This window comes from Panthera onca, chromosome D2, assembly GCF_046562875.1.
Source record: "Panthera onca isolate mPanOnc1 chromosome D2, mPanOnc1 haplotype 2, whole genome shotgun sequence".
Taxonomy (NCBI): Eukaryota; Metazoa; Chordata; class Mammalia; order Carnivora; family Felidae; genus Panthera; species Panthera onca.
Window position 1 is genome coordinate 32,690,773 of NC_138349.1, and position 21,457 is coordinate 32,712,229.

Consider the following 21,457-nt stretch of genomic DNA (forward strand, 5'->3'; position numbering starts at 1 on the left):
TCTAAAGACAGGGCACGGGATTAAAACAGCTGAAAGAGGAGCCCAATTGAGTCTTTCCCTCTGGGTTTCCCTCTTGATTAGCAGCAGCTACCGCATACTGAAACAGGAGTTCCTCCTTAAGCTTTTGAGCAGAAGCTTGGATTTAATCCAAAGAATTGTAACTGCATGGGTCTCCAGTCTGCTCATCAACCTCTAGTATCTTGACCAATCTTTACCCATCAGACCAAACAGTATAAAACTTAGGAGAAAAAGTTTTAACAAAATCATTAGCTACTGCTTCCAAACACAGCAACAATAGATGAAATATACAGCACTTCCCCCACCCCTTCTCCCTTCTCAAAAGAACTTCAATTTTGTTCAGATGCTTGCCATTCCTCCAAGCGGTCCACATACCTCATGGGAAAAGGATACAACCCTCCAGCTCAGGGTCAAGCCTGATTGTTGTGCATAATCTCATTCCCTCACCAATGACTAGTTCAACAATGGATATGTACCCAAAAATAGTCCATGAGATCCTAGAGGAAGGCTGCTGGGGCAAGTTCAGGAAAAGAAAGGCAGCATTCTCGTCTTCCTCAGACATTGCCCTGCCTGGATAGGATGACATCCAATGATGGCAGAACACAGAGATGGAGAGAACTTAAGTTTTTGATGGCATTTTGTACTGGTGAAACAACAAATCCTGATCCAGTCCTCCCATGAGACTTATGCTTTGGCCCAGTTAGAGTCAATATTTTAATACTTTGAAGCCAAAACATCCTAATATAACTGGTATGACAGAAGTGTGTTTGATGCCAAGGTTCTGAAGTCTGGAAAAGAGCATCCCCTAGGTACTACCTGCCTCAGTTCCCAAAGTTATGATATTGACAATCACAACTCGTAACAAGCAGCACTTTGGATGAACAATTACAAATCAAATACCAAGGGTAGCGCACTGCAGCAATATTTCTACTTTAATTGAATTTTGAATGCTCTACTCCCTCAAGCTGTTCCCAAAAAATCTACCTATTAAGTTGTTTTGTTCTCATAAGTATGACAATTTTGCTTTCTCACTTTCCTTCCACATCCATTGGGCACTAATCTTAGTGGTGAAAAAGACCAACAAGGTCCCCACTCTTTGGAGTTCACAATCTAGCTGGGGAGATAAATAAACCAGAACAGAAGTGACAAATAAGTGACTTCAGGTCATGATACATGCTAAGAAGAAATTTAAACTAAGGAATGTTTACAGTTTAATGGAAATTAAGTAATGGGATATGCAGCAAAGTTGTGGTGGGAGAATTAAACTGAAGCAGGAAAGCCTCTCCAAGAAGGTGACATTTGAGCTGAGACCTGGATGTTGAGCTATGAGAAGGAGTAACAACATTTCAGAAAAAGGGGACAGCAACTGCAAAAGCCCTGAAGTAGGAAACAGCTCAATGTGACTGTTTCTTCCATTTCCTAATGAGATTATTTACTAACGTCATTATTCCTGAACAGTTGGAAATATACTTTCCCACATTTACCCAGGTTTTCGATGACATCCATATTATTAGAATGTATTGAAGACTTTTATCATATTCTTATTAAAGATAAGACAAGAAAAAGAACTTGAAGAGAAAGCTAAGGAACTTTTCATACACGTTTTTTAAAATAAACCAAAAAAATAATGGCTCAGTTTGTTTTTTATGTAACTGGCTAGATTCCCAGGGAGGAGTAATTAAAATACTACCATGTTTTCTATGGATTATGGCAGGTAGTTTCCCAAAGCCCTGATCACATGCAGGAAGCCAGACTCTTCTTAGGAGGTGGTCCTAGATGTACCACTAAACACAAGGGTCCAGGTGGGACTTAGCTGTGTTGTGCTCATAAAAAGGGAACCACTTAGGTTACTACCCCTCTTCTCTGGCCCCCAGAAATCTTTCAGATGTCATGACTGCTTTTATCAAATCCTGTTATGGAAAATTCACAGTGACTGTGTCTCCCAGACTCCTTGAAAAGCCCTTAATTTGCCTTGTGGATAACAGATATTTGGTTTCTATCACACCATGTGAAATACAATTTCAAAAACCAATTTCAAGAAACATTTTTTATCAGAATATCTAATGGCAAAGTGTTGTGTTTGTTTTCCTTTGAATTGTCTCACTATACTGGAAAATTCAAGATTACTACTTCCTTCCCATTTTCCCCTTTCATATGATAAGCAGGGAAATGTTTCTATTTAAGATGAGAGAACCAAGTAGAAAGTTCAGCTCTCACTTGAGACACAAAACTGAAGGAAACGCAAGCTTTGAGAAAACTGATTGATTTCAAGCCAATTAGCTATGTCTGAGGAAAAAAAACAAAAACAAAAAATGATGTTTTTATTCTTATGCAACAGCCATCCTGACATCTATAGTTAGCATCCTATTAAAGTGAAGATCAGTCTTATTTAGTTTTGTCCTTAGTGAAAATTCTGCTGAACAGAGAAATCCTGGCATCTCTACTTCATGATATCAAAGACGTAATATCTTAAAATTTTACTATATGAATAAAAAGATTTGGAGTGTTGGCAGATGTGGTGGCTTTCAGGCAAAAACAACCCAAGTTTTACTCTGCAGATCCTGTGTGACTCACTAGATTCAGACCGTTTCCAATTTGATGGGTCACATCCGGACTAAGCTTGGCTCATCACATAGAAGAAGAGCAAACACAGACAAACACTGGTGAGTAAACACCAGTAGAGTGCTGTGGCCCTTGATGTGGGCATTGACAAAGCCCAGTGACAGGATAGTCACTGAAGTTCAAGGGCCTGGTCCTAATCTGGCCCCACCATTCCCCCAAATCCCAGCGTCAAAGTCCCTGCTCCATTTCTCCTATCTTCCTTCTTTTCCATCAAGTAGTTGTTCTTGGTGACACACATTTAGATTGTTCTCACACTTCAGGGTTTTAAGATCTTTCTCAATTCTCAGTTCATTCCAGGTGCCTTAGACCCACCCTCTTCTGTGGTGATATCCACTCTGGTCCAGTCACTTCCACCTCTGCTACGGCAGACCTTTCTTATACCTTTCACCCCTTCCAGTGCCCTTCCCTATCAGAATCCATCCATGTATGGCTGCAGAAATCTCCCATAACTGACATTCCCATGGTTCTTCCTGATCAAGAGTCTAAGGTAGCTTCCTGTGGGCTGCCAGATGAAAGCCATACTGATCTACCTATACCTCTCAACCCTCTGGAAATGTAAGCCCTTTCTATCTCACCATTCCAAGAAGCAGATGTTTTTCTTCAAGATCATACTGCCTGACATTATGTTCACTAGAATGTAAATATCCTGAGTGCAGGGACTTTTCTTCTGGCTTGCTCATTGCCATATTCCCAGTATAATGAATAAATAAATCTTCAGATTCTTCTCCTGAGAATCTGAAATTTCTATCACTTAGAATTCTATTCCCCTCTTTCTCCACTTCTTTTTCCTTGTCTCTTTTAAAATCAAGCTCAATAGCCAGACTTCAGGCTGTATCACAAAGCTGTAATCATCAAGACAGGATGGTACTGGCACAAAAACAGACACTCAGATCAATGGAACAGAATAGAGAACCCAGAAGTGGACCCACAAATGTATGGCCAACTAATTGTTGACAAAGCAGGAAAGAATATCCAATGGAATACAGACAGTCTCTTCAGCAAGTAGTGCTGGGAAAACTGAACAGCGACGTGCAGAAAAATGAACCTCAACCACTTTCCTACACCATACACAAAAATAAACTCAAAATGGATGAAAGACCTCAATGTAAGACAGGAGGCCATCAGAATCCTCAAGGAGAAAGCAGGCAACAACCTCTTTGATCTTGGCCACAGCAACTTCTTTTCCAACAAGTCTCTGGAGGCAAGGGAAACAAAAGCAAAAATGAACTATTGGGACCTCATCAAAATAAAAAGCCTCTGCACAGCGAAGGAAACAATCAGCAAAACTAAAAGGCAACCGACAGAATGGGAGAAGATATTTGCAAATGACGTATCAGATAAAGGGTTAGTATCCAAAATCTCTAAGAACTCACCAAACTCAACACCCAAAAAACAAATAATCCAGTGAAGAAATGGGCAAAAGACATGAATAGATACTTTTCCAAAGAAGATAGCCAACAAACACATGAAAAAATGCTCAACATCACTCATCATCAGGGAACTACAAATCAAAACCACAATGAGATACCACCTCACACCAGTCAGAATGGCTAACATTAACAACTCAGGCAACAACAGATGTTGGTAAGGATGTGGAGAAAGAGGATCTCTTTTGCACTGCTGGTGGGAATGCAAACTGGTGCAGCCACTCTGGAAAACAGTATGGAGGTTCCTCAAAAAATTAAAAATAGAATTACCCTACGACCCAGCAATTGCACTACTAGGTATTTATCCAAGGGAGGCAGGTATGCTGTTTTGAAGGGGCACATGCACCCCAATGTTTAGAGCAGCACTATCAACAATAGCCAAAGTATGGAAAGAGCCCAAATGTCCATCGATGGATGAATGGATAAAGAAGAAGTGGTATATATATACACAATGGAGTATTATTCGGCAATCAAAAAGAATGAAATCTTGCCATTTGCAGCTATGTGGATGGAACTGGAGGGTATTATGCTAAGCAAAATGAGTCAGAGAAAGACAAATATCATATGACTTCACTCATATGAGGACTTTAAGACGCAGAACACAAGGGAAAGGAAGCAAATATAACATAAAACAGGGAGGGGGACAAAACATAAGAGACTCTTAAATATGGAGAATAAACAGAGGGTTACTGGAGGGGTTGTGGGAGGGGGGATGGGCTAAATGGGTAAGGGGCACTAAGGAATCTACTCCTGACATCATTGTTGCACTATATGCTAACTAACTTGGATGTAAATTAAAAAATAAAATAACAAAGTAAATAAATAAAAATTAAAAAAATAAGGGGCGCCTGGGTGGCTCAGTCGGTTAAGTGGCCGACTTCAGCTCAGGTCATGATCTCATGGTCCCGGAGTTCGAGCCCTGCGTTGGGCTCTGTGCTGACAGCTCAGAGCCTGGAGCCTGTTTCAGATTCTGTGTCTCCCTCTCTCTGACCCTCCCCCATTCATGCTCTGTCTCTCTCTGTCTCAAAAATAAACAAACGTTAAAAAATAAAAAAAATAAATAAATAAATAAAATAAAATCAAGCTCAATAGGAAGCTATGTTCCCATCCATATGCTTCAAAGCTCAATTGTTCCAGTAGTTCTCTCTCCATGTGCTGCTTCTGGATACTTAATGGATTGAGCCATTTCAGTTTGGGAGGTCTATAGCTATTTGGGGAGGGGCTATGCTTCATTTGTTTTTTCAATTAGTCATTCAATAATTATTTATGGAATGTATTATACTGTGCACTAGACCTGCCCTAGGCTCTAAGCTACAGCAATGAACAAAACAGATAAGCATCCTCATCCACATGGTGCTTATATCCTAGTCTGGAAGAAAAGACAACAAACAAGATAAGTAAAATTTAGGGTATATTACATAACCATAAGTGCTAAGGAAGGAGGAGAAAAAAGCAGGAAAGGTGATGAGAAAGGATAAGTTTATTATGAAAGGTCTCTCTGAGATGGTGATATTGATGCCGGTCAAAGATGTGAAAAGAAAGCATGCATACCTGTTGAGCAAGAGCATTTAAAGCAACCAGAATTCCATGTGCAAAGGCCCTGAGGTGAGACAGTGCCTGGTCATGAGGTCAGTGTGACTGGAAGAGTGATGCAGGGGAGAATAATAAAAGATTGTCAGGTGGGTAACTGGGTTGCTTGCTTATAGGACCTTGCAGGTTCCAGCAAGGTTTTGCCTTATTCTAAGAGATCTGACTTATTTCTAGTCATTTGTATTATCTACACTCAGCACCATAAGATAAAGAAGAAATCATCAAGGGCCTTTAAAGTCCCTGGAAAGGGAGGATGTGGCCTTTTAGGCAGCACACACCTGCCTCTTGTGATGAGGTGCTGAGGCTACCCCAATGAGGTCAGGTCACAGCACAATCACACAACCAAATATAGGCAGACATGGCTCTGTTGAAGAAAAGACTGTGCCAAGACCAGGTGAGATGGATCCAGGAAGAATAAATACTACCACGTGGGAGGTCTTCTCTATGCCTTCTGGCCTTGGTGGATCAGGACCAGAGAATCTTTGCTGAGAGAACATCATCATGAGGGTTCACTGAGCCAATAGTCACCATGATCCATGAGCAGAATGCTAAATTCCACAAACATCTGAAGGGTGGCTCAAGATATAGCAGAGCCCAGACAAGCTCACCTTTGTTCAGCCTCTCTGAGTGTCCACTTCCTCATGTGCAAAATGGGGTCCATAATAGTACCTACTTCATAGGGTTGCTAGGTAAGATTCAATGAGCAAACAATACATAGCAGCCTATACTTCAAGAGCCTTCACTGTACTCCAGATTCTGCTCTTAGCACTTTGAATATAGCCACCCATTTAACCCTCACAACAATCCTGTGACGTAGATGTACTATTATCATCTGCATCAATTTCCTAAGGCTATCAACAACAAACTACCACAAACTTGGTGACTTAAAGCAATAGAAACTTATTCTCTCACAATTCTGGAAGGCAGAAGTCCAGAATCAAGGTGTCAACAGGGCCAAAGGCTCTGGAGGAGATTTCTTTCTTGCGTCTTCCAGTTTCTGGTGGCTCCTGGTATTCTTTGGCTTGTGGCTACATCGCTCCAATCACTGCCTGCACATGGCCTTTTTCCCTGTGTCTGTGTGTGCTACATTTCCCTCTCTTTTCTCTTATAGGACACCAGTGATTGGATTTAGGGCCCACCCTAAATACAGAATGAACTCATCTCAAGATCCTTAATTACATTAGCAAAGACCCTTTTTCTAAATAAGCTCACAATTTACAGGTAGGTACTATTATCATCATTAATGTCACTCTACAGATGAGGAAAGTGAGTCACAGAGAAGCTAAGTAAGTTGCCCAAAGTTACACCGATGTAAATGTTGGGACCAGGAAGTAAACACAGGTATTCTGGACCCAGAGGCCAGGCTTTTAACCACTGCCCTACCCTGCAGCACATGACTGAGGCTTAGTACAGTGCTTGGCACATAGTACCGGTGCTGTATGTGGGAGCCAGTCCCATCATCCAGAAGTGAAAAGTGACTGACTTTGAGGATTTGGCTATAAGAGTGGTCTGGACTGTTGTCACAGGTGACAACAGACAATGTTTTACCTTTAAAATAGAGTCTTCGGTCCCTAGGAGTCAGAAGCTTGGAGCTAAGTAGCAGAGGCTGAGATTGTAATTCCCCAAGAAGTTAAGGGACTTGGTCAAAGTCATACATTTTGTTTGTTGGTTTGTTGGTTTGTTGGGGGGGGGGGGGGCGGGGAGGGGCAGAGAGAGAGAGAGGAACCTGAAGCAGGCTCCAGGCTCTGAGCTGTGAGCACAGAGCCTGACATGGAGCTCTAACCCACAAACCATGAGATCATGACCTAAGCCAAAGTCAGACGCTTAGCTGACTGAGCCACCCTGGTGCCCCTCAAAGTCATACATACAGACGTGTGGCAAATGGCAGAGAGGGTTTCGATCCAAGTCTCTCATGTCCACTCCACTGCCTCAGCCATTGCTCTGCATTAGGGACATGTAGAAATTAATTACTCAGCTTCGTTCCTTGACTCGATGCAAAAGAACACACCCCAAGTTCTGTTCAAATGAAAAGATCATATTTCATCTCACACCCCCCATATTTTCCCAATTAATAAATCCAGAGTCAAATTTGAGGACAAAGCTGTTTAATTTGGTGGGGTTTTTTCCTGTGTTTTTAAGTCAAGGAAGTCAGTACAATGTCAACAAATACACAAATGCTAAAAATAAACTGAAAGGCCTCAATGATGACTAGTCAGTTAAAGGGCAAAAGGCAAAGGAGAGGGAGGGAAAACACGATTGACCCAGGCTTGGGAGACATGGGCAAGAAGACAGATCCAGAGAATAAGAGGGGAAGGGAGAGGTGGAGGATGGGAATGGAAAGAGAGGGAGAGATAATTAATTGAGTAAATTACCCATGCCCTGTCCTACTGATCCCTTGAACCACAGACTTCAGAGGAAGCTATTTGCTTCTATTTATGATCATTTATTCCTAATCTTTGAAATGTTAATTAGCTGACTAATTTCAGCCCACAACTCTTTAGAAAAGGAGCACATTTATCTTAACAAAGTGGCTTGGCTGGTCCTGAGTGAGCCCCATCTGAGGCTCAGCTTTGGGCAGGAGGAGCCCAGCTAGGGACACTCAGGCAGTAGAAATGCGAGTAGGGGTGCTGAGCTCTTCCTGCAAATTGGATTCTGCCACCCCCATGTTCCCCTCTCCAAGGCTCTTGCTGTGAGCTGTGCTCTTTTCAGATTAGCAGCAAGTAACTGACTTTGCATTTGGTGTGCCTGACTGGAAAAATTGTTAATGACTGCAAAAATCAAACGCCAATAGGGGCTCTATGTATGAGAAATAAGGAAGCAAAGGAGTCTCCTTCCTCGCTCTTCTCCTTACTTCCTCCCACCATACCATCTACCACCTCACCCACACCCCTTCTGGCCTCTCCTGAATTATTTTGCCCATAGACTGCATGGAGCACAATAAGTCTTTGTGGTCATCATGGAATCCCGTATTCAAGTATAGGGCTGGCAAGGAAGAAGGTTGTTTCCAGCAAAGTGACATCACTGAGACTGCAGACAGGAATTCCCTGTGTCCCAGCCAACAAGTGTAACAATCTCATGTATTGATGGTCTTTGCACTAAGCACATTGCTTTCACTAAATGAATCCTCTTCCACAACTGAATTGAAGAAATGCACCCTGGGGACTCTGCCCTTTCTCAGAGCAGCTGCATTTGTCAATAAGCTTTGGTTAGTTTCAGCCAGTGACAAAGACTATGAAAATCTGTACTGGCCATATATCACCAGAGTAGGGGGTCAGAGCCAAGGTGGAGTAAACTGACTCACTCAGGTTACCTAGACTTACAGTCCCCTGTGTTCTATACCTTACATTCATAAATTCTCTCATTTCTATCTCCACATCTTTGCACCCATGAGATATAAAAGTCAGAAGCAACATAAAAATATTTCTGCAGCAAAATATGCCATAAACAAGGTAAAAAGTTACAAAGTATGAAAAATGTTTGTAACAGCTATGAACCAGTTAGTTTCCTTAATATATAGAGTCATTAAAAATCATTAAGAATATGATCAACCTATCTGATAGAAAAATAAGCAAAAACCATGAATAGGCACTTCAAAGAAATATATTCTTAATATATTAAATGTATTCTCAGTGTCCTTAATTAAAGAAATGCAAATGAAAAAATGGGATAACTTTTATCACTTATCAGAATAGAAAAGTTTTTTTTATTTGATAACATTACTAAATGCTTATTAGAATGCCCCCCCCCCCCCCCAAATACTGACAATACCAAATGTTGGCAAGGATGTGGAGCAACTAGAACTCTCATGTTGCTACCGGGGATGCAACATGGCACAGCCACTTTGGAAAGAGTTTGGCAGTCCTTTATGAAGTTAAACATATAATTGCCATATGACCAGGCAACCCCACTCTTAAGTATTTATCCAAGGAGAGTTAATACATAAGCCTACACAAAAACCTGTACCTAAGTATTTGTAACATCACCCAAAACTCAAAATAACCCAAATGCCCATCAACTAGTGAATGTACCCAAATTATGACACAATCATACAGTGTAATTCTACTCAGCAACAAAAAAGGAATAAACTACTGATAAATGCAACAACATGAATGAATCTCAAAAGCATTATGCTAGGTGAAAGAAGCCAGACTCAAAAAGGCTACATACTGTAGGATTTCATTTATATAGTATTCCGGAAAAGGCAAAACTAAGGACAGAAATCAGATCAATGGGTAGAGGTTCAGGAACAGAGGACTGACTACAAAATGCAAAAGGTCATGAGGGAATTTTCTGAGATCATGGAAATACTCCGTATCTTGATTGTGGGGGTAGTTAGATGACTATATACATTTGTTTAAAATTCATAGAACTGTATACCTAACAAGGGTGAGTTTTCAGTAAGGAAATTCAATAGAGAAATTCTATTTATCAACAAGGAAATAACAAGGAAGCGGGGAAACAGGCATTTCTTACATGTTGGTGAGAGTAAAAATTCATACAACTTTGATGGGTGGCAATTTTGTAATATGTATGAAAGAGTGAAGTGTACATATCCTGTAACCTAAGAATTCTACTTCTAAAAATTTAACCTGCTAATGATACTTATGAATATATGAAAAGATGAATGTATAAGGATGTTTGGTGCAGCATGATTTGTAATAGCAAGATTAAAAATGACAAAGGTCCATTAATTGGGGTCTGGATATTAAAATTCTAAAACACAGCAGATAATATTATTCAGGCATGAAAAAAAAAGATTTTGATCTATGAATGTTGATACAAACTGTCTTCAAAATATTTTATACATGCAAAGCAAAATGTGGAGCAATATGTACAGTATGTTCCCATTGGATAAAGGCATAGACATCTCTGGAAGAATATGGATTCGCTAGGACTCAGGACTCAGCATATAGTCATACTCATGGCTTAAGATTTATTACAGTGAAAGGATATGAAGCATCAGCAAAGACAAAAAAAAAAAAAAACAAAAAAACAAGCATGGAACTATGTCTAGGGAAAACAGGTACAAGCTTTCAAGAGTCTTCTCCCAGTGGAGACCACAGGACATACTTAATTCCCCCAGCAATGAGTTAGAACAACATATGTGAAATATTGCCTACCAGGGAGGCTCACCAGAGACCCAGTGCCCAGGGCTTTCACTGGGAGCTGATACATAGGCACCTTCCATTCAGCATACACCAATATTCCAGATGGAATTCCTTTCCCAGAAGGAAAGCAGGGGCTCAGCACAAACCACGCTACCTGCACAGTACAAGCACAGCAAGCCATCCCCATCAATCCTCAGAATGGTGACAACTCTTCTGAAACCCAAGCCCCCAGACACGATCAAAGGGATTCAACCCAGCAAGCAGGTCCTCTCAAGGACAGCAGTCCCAGGTCTGCATGTTGATTCCCTTCTGCACCAAGCAATTCTTAAAATATTTTACCACATGACCTTCCTTACTCCTTCCCTCTCTCCTTTTCCTCCCTCCTTCTCCTCCTTCCTCTTCCCCTTCCCTCCTCGTTTCCCTGAGTAATTTAAAATTCTTAATAGAAATTCCTGAAAATCCAGAGGCTTTGAGTTGAAGAAGAAATATTTACAGAGGGTTTCCAGTTTAGAGTAAAGTGGCAAAGATGCTAGGAGCCCAGAAGTTAGGGAATGAGTAAATGGGAAGTTTTGCATTGGTGGTTTGATGCTGACTTTACGGATTCTCTGCTCACTGCCACCCTGCTACCCACTGACCAACCTTGATGAGGCCAAGTAGCCATCTCTGGATCCCCACTCATTCATTCTTCTCAGGTCATTTAATCTCTTTTGTATCTTTGAGGCAGAGCTTTGGGTGGATTCAGAGCTTTATTTTGAGGGAAATTTGGCATCTCCTCTTAGGTACCTCTGCTGTTATGTAAATACAAGAGGGAACACCTCTCTGGATAAGATATAGTCAAGTTTCTAAATTCTCTGGTAACCATCACAGATCATCAGTATTAAGCAGCTGGCTCTCTCTTTAACCAGCAACACAGAATATCTGTACTTTAGATACTTATATGAGAACTCAATCTTAGGTTGAATAAGTATCTAGTTCCTGTCAAGGGTGTAACAGATACAGCTGATATTTGGGAAGGACAACCTAAGAGTCCCTAGATTTTTTTAGTTTATTTTCTGTATTCGCTTAGGGAGGCGGAAGGCAGGAGGGGTTACAGAAAGTTCCCTGGATCTTGGAGAAAGGGGTGTCCTTCTAGGGTAAAACTAGTAAGACCAACACATAACCAGATGAGAGCAGATCCTACCAAAATTGCCCACACTTTCTTTTATCTTAAGTGTATGTTCAGTCCTGTGACTTAAGTATTTCCTCAAACCCAGAATACAACTAAGAAAGTGGTGTCCTACTCAATTTTGTACCCTGAATGAAGAAAGAATTTGTAAATATGGTGAGGTGGGGTCATCTGTGAGGAGTGAAATGGCAACTAAAAGAATCAGACAGCATGGTGTGTCTCCAGCATGGTCTGGGGGAAAGCTGCCTTCGCCATGGAATCAAGTATGCCACTTCCCTGAAAGTTCTTTCTCCATAGTGATGAAGGAGGACCCCTCTAAGATAATGAGACTAACTCATTATCTTAGATACCCCTCCCTGACTATGATTTCACGTCCACCAAGCTGTCTTGCCACAACTAACAGGGTAAATAATGAGCTGATCATTGTTAAACAATAAGTGGGTATTATGCCTTATACACTCATCATTTGCATGTTGAATTTCATGGGATTGTCATTCTTTTTATTCCGTAAGACACAGGCTGTCTGTAGAATATGGACGCAACGCAGAGACAACCAAAGGCATGTGTACAGCACATTCTATTGACTTCTTGCTGACACCCATACAGTCTGCTATCTTACTTGCTCAGACTTACAGAGGTAGGAGGAGTGCAGCCAGACAAGGAAACAGACTTGGGGGGGCCAAAGCAGACAAGAGTGATTCCATATGCTTTCTCTTCTTTGGAGTTATAATATTGTTCTGAATGGAAGGGAAAGTGTCTCCACCTCAGCATACCACAAAAAACGAAGCATACATTATGGTCCTTGGAAATGATGGCTAAAATAGTTCAAACTCTTTATAGAAATTCCTGAAAACCCAAGTACTCTGGGGAACACTTGAGTCGAAGAGGAAAATTTTACTCCACCTTTTGGGAAAGTCTTTGTTGCCTAGAACTGACCTCTGGGAATGACACATTGGTAGACCCATCTTTAGGGATGGGATAGTTAAGTTAGATAACAAAGAAACTATTGGGCCCACCCTCTACCTATTCTCTCAGGACTGGGTGGGGAAAGGCCACTTCCTCTCTTCTTAGATTTTTATATGGTTACTGGTATGTTCATTCCACTTCTCTTGCCTCCAGCTCTTTCCCTCCAGCATCTCCAGTGACCTGACCCGTCATGCCCCAGCAGTTCTTAAGATGTGACTTCCTCTAACTTGTTTTTTTTTTTTCTCTGTATACTCTGGGCATTCCTAAATTCCACCTCCTCACAACCTACTCCCTCCTTGATCCACCACACCTGGCTTCTGTCCCACCATCCCACTAAAGCCACTCATAGAAACAGCCAATGGATGCTTTTCAGTATTTACATTTCCTATAGACTTTGACACTGTTAATTTCTTACTACATAAAGTCTCTCCTTTCTTGGCTTCCATGACACCAGGCTCTCTTGTAATAGTCCTCCTATTTCTCTGACCCCTGGTTTACTGGCTCTTCTTTCTCAACATACCCTTTGAATAGGGATGTTCCATAGTGTTCTGAGAACCTTGGCTCATTTCATTTTATATACATACACTCAACTCAAGGGTGATGACTCCCTAATCTGTATGGAGATGACTCCCTAATCTGTATGGAGATGACTCTCTCATCTATTATCTCCAGTCCAGAACTTGCTCTTGAGCTCCAAATCTGTAATTCTAGTCACCTACTGGACATATTTGCTTTAATGTTCTACAGCCAAAATCACCACGTTTAAAACTTAACTGTCTTCCCCACACTAATTTTTCTCTATAATCTGCTCAGTGAAGGTCACCACCATACCACCGGTGTCCCTAAACTCCTTCTTCTCCCTCTGATCAAGCTCCAAGTTTTATTGATTCTACCCACGAAGTATCTCTCAAATCCTTTCATTCATCTCTTCTTGCCTGGACTTCTACAACAGCTTCTATAGAGGCCCTCTCATATCCAGGCTCTTCCCCTTCCAGTCCATTTTCTACTTTAGAGCCAGCACAAACATCCTAAAAATGCAAACCTGATTCTACAATCCCACCAGTGTGAACTTCTGATTCTCTGAGCAATGTCTCAAAATAAAAGCAAAACTCTTTAACAACAGTTTGGAGGCCATGTCCCCAGGTATACTTCAAGGTGTTAGTTTCTACACTGGCCCTTTTTCATATCCTTATGCCTTACACAATGTTTCTGCTTCTTTCTTCTGTCTAAAACACTATTCTTTCCTCTCACTTCTTTATCTAACTATCTTCTGGGGAAATGGAGGCTGAGAGAGAATAAGCAGTTTATGTGTCACTGCTTCCAGAAAGTCTTCCTGAAAGCCTCTTGCCCTTCCTCTGCATCTGTCTCATGGCACCCATGCCCAGTGCTACAATGGCCTTTAACTTGTGTCAGTTTCCTCCATGAGAATAAGTGCCCTGAGAACACAGAGTATCTTTTAGATCTTTAGAAACCAGCAAAGGGTCTGGCCTATGTCAATACTCCATATGTCAGTTCAGTTGAATAAATGAATGGATAAGATTGATTTGAATTTTTAGTATACAACATTTTCCATCAAGAAAAAGGGTGGGGGATTCGAATATTTCAAATGTTTTACTTCTCAACTCCATGGTTCTGACTATTTTTAGTGAGCTGCCAGGAAACCTCAACTTCAGTCTGCATGTACTGTAGGAAGTAAGAGGACAAATGTTTGGGTAGTAAATCCCAAATCTGGATCCCAGCGCTTAGTCATAAACTCCATGGAATATTTTCTCACTAAATTACAAAGAATAATAGCCCTAAATGATAGGTTTATAATAGAAGGAACTCCACATTTGGCTGGTTCTTTCTAAGCAAGTACGGTTAACTCTACATTGTCTCTGGCAATGAGTCATTCTGATTAAAGAGAGTATGATTAAGTAGTAATGCATCTCCTTTTTTATGACTATGTAATAATCTCATAGGATAAACTCTCAACTCTGCATCTTACTAGTTGTATGACTTGGGCTTTCTAAACTTTCTAACTTCCTAAATCTTCATTTTCTAGACTAAAATTTTTAAAACATCCATCACTTACTTTGGGAAGTTGATGTGAAGATGTAGTGAGCTCTGTATGAAAAGAGTGATTAGAGTGATCCCAACGGACCCCATGGCCTCAGTTACTACTGTCAATGTGTGGGAAATAGTTTAACTTATGTTTAGTCCAGACATACGTATTCTTGACTTTTTGGCTCCCTCTTTGCCCTTTCAGCTTGGATGACTCACAGACACCTCAAACCCATTCTACTCAAACAGAATGCATGTTTCTCCCCTCCCCCCAAACCTGTTCTTCCTCCGACTTCCCATAGTTCAACATTTATAGTTCAGTGAACATCTCTACTGAGATCTCACCCAGTTGTGATACCAAGAACAGCATCATCCTCCATTTCTTCTTCACCCTCACCCTTCACACCCAAACAACCCATTTATTCAGGAAATTTTTCTGAGACTTTGTGTCTAGTCCTGGGTCCTGCCTCCCAAAGATTCTGATGCCTCCCCATCCCCCTCCATCACACTGCCACCTCCTTAGTCCAACCACCACCACCTCCCACAGCAGGCTCCTAACTCATCTCCCTGCATCCACTCTTGCCTCTCGACAATTTACTTTCTATACTGAAGCCAGAGTGATCTTTTCAAGGTGCCTATATGATCACATCACCCACTAGTTACTTAAAACACTTCAGAGCTTCCCATTACTTTAGAATAAAAACCATAAACCTTCATGCAAGCCATAGGTTCTGTGTGCTCTACCCTTTCTGGGTTTCTAGACTCTCTTATCACCACTCTTCCCCTCACTCTGCCTCCCCTCCGCCTCACTTCACCACTCTCCCCCTGCTACAGGGTCCTGGCACAATTTTTTTACTCTGCCTGGAACATTCTCCTCCCACTTCCTTTGTTTAGCTATTTTCTACTCAGCCTTCAGATCCCAACTGAAAGTGACTCCCTCAAGGACGCCTCAGGGAACCCTTTTATGAACTCACACTAGCAGGCACTCTGCATGACACTCGAAACTTTTCTATCACTTAAAGCTATCGTAATTAATTATCTACATATGTAAGTATTCCACCACACCAGCCTCAATGCTGGCTGCATATTAAATTCACTGGGGAAAATACCAACTCCTGCGTTCCACCCCAGACAAATTAAATCAGAATTACTGCAGGTGGGGCCTACACATTGCAATCTTTTAATGGCTCCCTGGTACATCTAATGTGTAGCCGAGGTTGGGAACCACTGGTTCAGAGGGCAAGGACCATGTCTGCTTGTCCACAACTTCATCCCTAGTGCCAAGCACACAGCAGTGTGTGCACACAGCATAGGCACTCAATAAATGGCAATTGTAGTTATGATTGTTATTGTTGTGGCTGATATGGTTATGATTAAGATCATAACTTTTTCACATTTTTGGTATCTGTGATTCTTTACCACGTAACTCCAAGAAAATAAAACTGTAGCAGCTAAATTATCTTTTAGCTGATATTATTAAATCAGCTGAATTATTAAAATTCAGCATGTTTCTTCCATTTTCCTGTCAACATAGACCTTCAATTGAGGACTGATCAGAACCTACTGTATAATGTTCTCACAATAAATCACATCTCCAAGGTGAAACAAAATACAGCATATTTAAAAATCCAATTCATATCATACAATTCCTTTTTATGTAGGTATGTATTCATAATTATAGTCATTTGAATAATGACTTTCGAATTTTGTAATGACATGAATTAATTGGATTGTCCACTGCTTTATCACTCTGATTCTATTTGATTTTACTCTTCCTTGTTTGTAGTTTTTCTCTCCTGTCACATGACCTATTTTACTAAGCAAAATACTAACCCCACCCCCACCCTGGCTCGGTGGTTAGAACTGAAGTTCCTTTGGCTTGCAGTTTGCCTACGTCAAAGGGCAGGCTCTGGGCAAGTCCTTTAGAGAACATTCTAAGGACACAGTTTCTGTAATCCAGTTCTCAACCATAAACCCACTCAAAATCACCTACGTGTATTGTTAAAACAAAACTGCTGGATCCTATGCTCAGAGTTACTGATTTACTATGTCTTACTATGTGTGAAGCCAGAGAATTTGCATTTCTAATAAGTTGCCAGGTAACGCTGCTGTGGCTACTCCAGGAATCATACTTTGAAAACTACTGCTTTAATTCATAATGCACTCTAACTACCCCCTAGTCAATGGTGGATATTTAAAAAAATAGTTGCAGAGCAGTTGTGAGGCCTACTAGGGGTACAGTCAGTGAAGACCATCCAATTTATTCTTTATATTTAAAGCACAACTCTGGGCATTTCTCCTATGATTTCAGAGGGATTTCCTCTGGGCTATTTTTGTAAATGACTCAACATCTCCCACCCATATTTCTCTTTTGATGAGAAAGAGATCGTGAAAGCAGCATGCCTCTAGCCTGTTCCTAATAGGGAATCCCTCAGCTACCTCTAGCCTACTTTTTATTTAAAAAAAAAATTTTTAATGTTTATTTATTTTTGAGACAGAGAGAGACAGAGCATGAATGGGGGAGGGTCAGAGAGAGGAAGACACAGAATCTGAAACAGGCTCCAGGCTCTGAGCTGTTAGCACAGAGCCTGACACGGGGCTCAAACTCACGGACCGCGAGATCATGACCTGAGCCGAAGTCGGCCGCTTAACTGACTGAGCCACCCAGGCACCCCTCTAGCCTACTTTTTTTTTCATTTTTTTTTTTTAACGTTTATTTATTTTTGAGACAGAGAGAGATAGAGCATGAACGGGGGAGGGGCAGAGAGAGAGGGAGACACAGAATCTCGGAAGCAGGCTTCAGGCTCTGAGCCGTCAGCCCAGAGCCCAACGCGGGGCTCGAACTCATGGACCATGAGATCGTGACCTGAGCTGAAGTCGGACGCTTAACCGACTGAGCCACCCAGGCGCCCCATCTAGCCTACTTTTTAAAGGCAGCCCTTGTTCACTATCCCTGAAGCCAGCCAGATTTGGGAAGTCACCTTCGAGATTGTTTAACATCATGGTGAGAGGGGGACTGAAATAACAGTGAGGGAACTTCTAGGAAGCTCTTCAGAGAAACAAGGTTCAAAATCACTCTAAGAGGTTTCAGCAGGGATTTGGGAGAGAGGTAGGGTAAGGGATTCGCAGGCAGCCCAAAGGAAGTGAGCCCAACACTAGCACCCCAGCAAGATGCCCGGCAAGCAAGACCCCGTGACGGGAACCAACAGCTAGAGGGAGCATGAACTGTAACCTCTGCTGATGCTCACTATGCCAGTATGACCCACTCAGATGTATACACAACACAGCTTCACTCTGCGAGGGGGAGGGACTAAGATAAGAAAAGGTCTCTTGTGCTGTCCTCATTTAGGGGCCAGAGGGCAATTTTAGGATGATCAACCATCCCAGTTTTCCTGGGACCATCCTGAATTTAGCTTCTTCTTCAGACCCCCATGTTCTTTAGTCACGCTCTCATCCCCTCTACCATTCTCACTCAGCCTCATTCTTACCTTCTTACCAAAGACAGGGGCACCCCCTCTTCTAAGATGCACTCTCTCCTCGTAGCCTCTGGCACTTTCAGTCTCGCTTAACCAATTCTCTTTTCTTCCCTGAGCTCAGTTTTGTGTCTGACTTCACTGTCATCTTTAGGCTTTCCACCATTTTGACTTTTTAATACTCCATGAATGTGGTACATATTTTTCAGATCAAAAAAAATCTCAAAGTGGAAAGAAGCTTAGAGTTCATGCACTCCAAGGTTCCCAGCCCCAAATGCACAGGAGAATCTCCTAGAACTTTTTCCAGTCCCATCCAGAGAAACTGCATCAGAGTCTCTGGGGTTAGGGCTCAGGCACTAGTCATTTTTAAAACCCCTCAGGTAATTCTAATGTGCAGCCAAGGTTTCAAATTGCTTCTAAGCAGAAAATCTACTTCTATGGAATTCTTGAAAGCTGGGTATTTAACCTCTGCCGTATCCTTCTCCACTGACAGAAATACATGTCCATGTAGTGCATGCTTTTGGCAGACATGGCTAATCTCTAGGAAGCTCTTTATCACGATGCAAGTTTTGTTTCATTCTAACTCCCACCCACTGATTTCAGCTTTAAACTATGATGCAATGCAGTATGTTTACTTCTCTTCATTAACATTTTTAATCCACAAAGATACCCAGTTTCCCATTCTTGAGGACAAATAACCCCAGATCCATTAACCACATTTACAGATCTCATGTCTCACCTTGCCAGATCTCATGTCACCCTAATTACCCACTACTAGATGCCCTCTGGTTTGTTAATGTCTCTCTCAAAACACACTGCTCTGGGGGCACCTGGGTGGCTCAGTCGGTTCAACTTTGGCCCAGGTCATGATCTCATGGTTCATGGGTTCGAGCCCCGTGTTGGGCTCTGTGCTGACAGCTCAGAGCCTGGAGCTTGCTTTGGACTCTGTCTCTCCCTTTCTCTCTGCCCCTCCCCTGCTTGTGCTGTCTTTCTCTCTCTCAAAAATAAATAAACATTAAAAATAATTAAGACAAAACACTGCTCTGAACTGAGGGTAGTACTACAGAGAGAGTGAAGTTATTATATCCTTGATTTGGAAACTTAACTTTAATTGCTGCCACCTAGTATGACTAGTTGCTTTAGATGCTCATATTGAAAACTGCGGTCCAGTAAAACCTACAGATCTTTTTCACACAAACTATCTCCAAGTCAGGATTCTCTCTTGGGGTGTGTCTATCATTTAAATGTCAGCCTTATGGCTCCAGCCCATCTTTCTGGTTTGATGATACTTGATTCTTTTATGTAATATATTGCACTCTCACTAAAAGCTGTGTATTACTGGCAAATTTGCTAAATGTGCTTCCTATGGTTTCATCCAAATCATTGATAAAATGTGCCAAATAATACTGGGACAAGTGCAGAACCTTGTGGTATGTTCCCCTATAACCTTTCCTCAAGGTGGATTTCAAACCGTTTGTCAACATGATTTAGCCATGATTCACACTAAATACCAATCCTCTGAGTTCATTCTTATCCAATCCATGTTTCTCCAACTCATCTTTAAGCATATCATGAAAGACTTTGTCATACGTCTTTCTCATACTGTTGTATATTATACGTTTTTCTCATACTGAAGTACTTACAAGTAAAATGATATTATATCTGGGATTTGCTTTAAAGTATTCCAATACCAACAATAAAAAGACCTGGTGGAGGGGAGAGCAACAGGGAAAACAAAAATCTCAGAATATTGATAGCTGTTGAAGATGGGTAATGGGTATATAGAGGTATATTATTCTTTTTGGTTTTGTTTTAAATGTTCTATAAAAAATTTTATGAACCTCTTGCTGAAATAAAATACACTATTTCTATGAATTTGAGAGACTTCCAAATTCATTAACTCTAACATCCTCCTATGCATCTTCCTAATTGGGGCAATTTGATATAACTTGATTTAATAAATCCATGCCAGTTTCAAGTGATTGGGCTTTCTTTTTTGGTTGCTAACAAATCTTCCATATTTATTTTAAGACTTTGCCAAGAATCAACCTCATGTGGAGTTTCCTGAACCTATCGTCCCCCATATTTTATGATTTAGGTTACTAACTCTGAGAACTTAAAGACCATCGTGTCTATAAAGTTCTTTAAATTCATTTAGAAAAATCATGGACTCTCTTAATAACTTCTCATCTGTTTCAATGACTTCTTAATGAGGTATGTTTCACTTTGAATTGATTGAACTTTCTAGACTCAAGCAAAATAGAAGTTCAGAGGTTCCAATTCTTTTGCATAATCCATTACCATTGTGAATCCCTCTTCCTGTTCATGTCTTGCACTGAACCGTAATCAAAATAACTTTTTTTGTTATCTTTAGCATATTTTCCTGCATGCCTCATCTCCAAGTGATACTTAGCCCAAGGGATGCTACTTTTAAAAGAATTCTCCTAGCTTCTAAACGTTCTTGTTGACTACTTGCCATCTTTTGTCTCTATCGTACAAATCCTTGGGTGGGGGGGAGGACTTTATTTTATAAAAGCCATGGTGATCCTAGAAATTTTGAGAAAATGGAGAAATATATAAAATAAAATTAAACTCACCCCTAATTTCTAAACTCCTTATCAAGGTCCCTCTGGTCAAATAAGTATTTTAAATGCCTTTCACTTCTCTTATCCATTAAGATTACTTCCGATCACATAATCTGATTGCTCATTTAGTTGGTTATATCACTTTTAGACTCCTATCCTTTTGAGCCATATTCTTTAGCAAATCTGACCATGAGATCTCACCTATCATTTTTCTGATTTTTTTTAATCCTTCTTCCTAAAAATTGAGGCCAAGTGCTGGTTGCCTTGTTTTCCTCCTTCAAGATTATTAATGCCTAAATCAACTATTCATTTCTCCTACTTCTTAGCCATATCTTTCTTTTGAATCAGAATTAAATCAAAGAAGATGGAAGAAGGGCACTAAAATCCTCCTCTAACTCGCAAAAAGTATCTATGAGGAATATTAAGAATTTTTCATATATTTTTGGAAAATTAGATTTCC

General features: G+C 40.9%; 1 protein-coding gene across 6 annotated transcripts in view; it reads right to left on the bottom strand.

Moving 5' to 3' along the window:
• The window catches only part of ENTPD1 (ectonucleoside triphosphate diphosphohydrolase 1), a 132,206-nt gene that overhangs the window by 45,056 nt on the left and 65,693 nt on the right, over positions 1 to 21,457 (bottom strand). The window lies entirely within an intron of this gene.